Below are 2,686 nucleotides of genomic sequence, written 5' to 3' on the forward strand. Positions count from 1 at the left end.
ACACGTACGAAATATGGGTGAAATCGGTTAACAACCACGCCTTCTTCCAATATAACGCTATTTTGAATTCCATCTGATGCCTTTTCTGTTTAATACGAGTATATACATTAGGAACCAAACATGATAGCGGAATAAAACTTTACAAAAATACGGTATTTGAAAAATATGTAAATGACGTATAATGAAATCTCGATTATCACTTTATCATGCGAGAGTATAAAATGTTCGGTGACACCCGAACTTAGCCCTTTCTTGCTATTTTTTTGTTTTTTTTTGCACTCTCGTAACTGCAACTGCGTTATTGCTGCTTGCCTTCATTGCTATTCGAACAATATATGGAAAGGCAGAGCTGGACGACTAGACTCAAATTAACCACAAAGAAATCGAGAGAGATTTGTTGACGTTCCAGACGATGTTTGTGCGTCTCAGAAATTTATACTTAGAATAACAGTTTGCTTTATTGTAATATATGAAGTGAAATGATCAGTGCAATTGCGAGGTGTATTTATTGTTGTACTTAAATGAAGTACAATACAATAAAACAAGTTTGGTGTCTACTACACACAGCACACTTGGTTTTGTACCTATCTTATGCACGAATTGACCAATTTATTTCCTTATAGCTTGCAGACCCCAAGTCCAAAATATGTTTGGCTGTAACCTTGCTTGTTGCTAAGTCATCAAATTAGTGCACTTTCACTTTAATGATAATTCGAGTGGTTGAACAAGGTGTGGCTCGTTCCGTGGTGTTGGTTGGCCGTGAAGAAGTGGATGGCGCACGTGATTCCACACAAGACAATCAATAAAGAACAGAATGTTTCTTTTCTCATATATGTATATTAAAATAAGTTGTGTTTTTGTCTGTTCGCTATAGCTAATTAAACCTTGCATGATATGAAAAATGACCTGAACTACTCTGAAGATAATCCAATGAGGACGGTTTACAAAAAAAAAAAATGAAGAAAATGTTCATTTTTAACCGACATACGAGCTTAAAATCAAAACAAGTCATTACTTATTTATAACAGAGATTATTAAATTTAAACAGAGAATGTAATTTAAAATCTAGCTAAGCTGGAACACACTAAAAAGCGCAACTTATAGTGTGAATACTCATAATAACAAAAACAATATTTCTTTTTGGATGCGCCAGGGCACTGGCAAAAACTTTCCTGCAAATTTAATACTTGTTAAAATAACACAATCAGGGAAGATAGCGATAGCAGTTGCTTCGTCAGGAATTTCTGCAATCAATATGTTCTATCCGCAAAAATGGGCCTCTTGATTACCTATTGCAAGACCCCTCATTGACTATGAGGGATAAATACACCAAATTTACGGACGAATATGAGGGCTCATCCTCATGGAACGACTGACGGTGATTTTCCTCAGCAACGGCTTAAACTTTGGGAAGGATTTTTTCCCACTCCAAACTTAAGGAGTAATTGTAATATTCTTATGGATGAGTTCTAGGCCAAATAGTCCATAGTTTAGAAATTTTAATAGATGCAGTATACCTTGACATCGAGAATTTGCACGAAAAGGAATTTCATTGATTGTGTTCTAGGGCAATAGTGTCACCCAGGAATGATAGTGTCAACGAAATAAACGATTTAATTATTCAAAAAGTTTCCGGCATAAAATAGAAATCGATAGACAGTCCGTTATCCACATGAGTTTTGAAATTCATGAAACCCTTGAGGACTGCCTCCACATGAATTGGCTTTAAAAAAAATGGAATTGTCATTCTCCTTTTGAGCAATTTAAGTCTTCCAAGCATGTGCAACGGGACGAGGATGCTTATTATGGAACTGAACGACAATTTAATCAAAAGCATATAGATAGATAGATAGATAGGATTATTGAGGTTCTGCACCGCGACCTAGGGTCTATTATGCCCTCTCCTGTATCACATGACCTCCCAAAGCCCCAGCAGTCTGAAAAATTCCAGTAGTTTGCCGGGCGCTAGTGTGGTGATGTGATCCCTGCTGATAAAGATGGAATCCAGGGCCTTAAGCCTTTTTCCACAGATTGCTGTGCAATCTAGGATAAGGTGTACTGGTGTTTCCTGTTCCAGGTCGCAGAACCGGCAATTAGCACAGGAGATCATGCCCATGTTGGACAGGTGCTTCCTGAGCTTGCAGTGCCCTGTGTAGACTGCGACGAGGATTCGGAATTTCTCACGGGGAGGTTAATTAATTCCTTAAACCTGGAGAGGTTATATCCTCCTAGGAGCAGCTTGGCGTGGCGCATACTTGCTGCCTGCCGCCAGTGCCGCTCCCTATCCTCTCTCTCCTCCGTGCGGAGCAGCTCCTTAAGAGTGTGGGGTCCTACTGCTACGGACGGCTCTGGTCCCCACATCTTGGACGCTGCCGCCGTGCGGGCCAGCTCGTCTGCCTTCTCGTTTCCTTCTACTCCCTTATGCCCTGGTACCCAAATTAGGTGCACCCGGTTGCACAGGGACAGGCGGTTTAGCCTTCCTATGCATTCTTCTACTAAAAGCGATTTGGTCTCGTACGATGAGATCGCTTTTAGTGCCGCTTGACTATCGCTGAGAATAGCTATGCGCTGGTTGCGATAGTTGCGGCTGAGGTTGATTTCAGCGCATTGACTGATGGCAAGAACTTCAGCCTGGAAAATGCTTGGGAAGCAGCCCATAGGTATGGATAGCTTGGTTCGCGGACCT

The sequence above is a fragment of the Bactrocera tryoni genome, unplaced genomic scaffold (assembly GCF_016617805.1).
Source record: "Bactrocera tryoni isolate S06 unplaced genomic scaffold, CSIRO_BtryS06_freeze2 scaffold_760, whole genome shotgun sequence".
Taxonomy (NCBI): Eukaryota; Metazoa; Arthropoda; class Insecta; order Diptera; family Tephritidae; genus Bactrocera; species Bactrocera tryoni.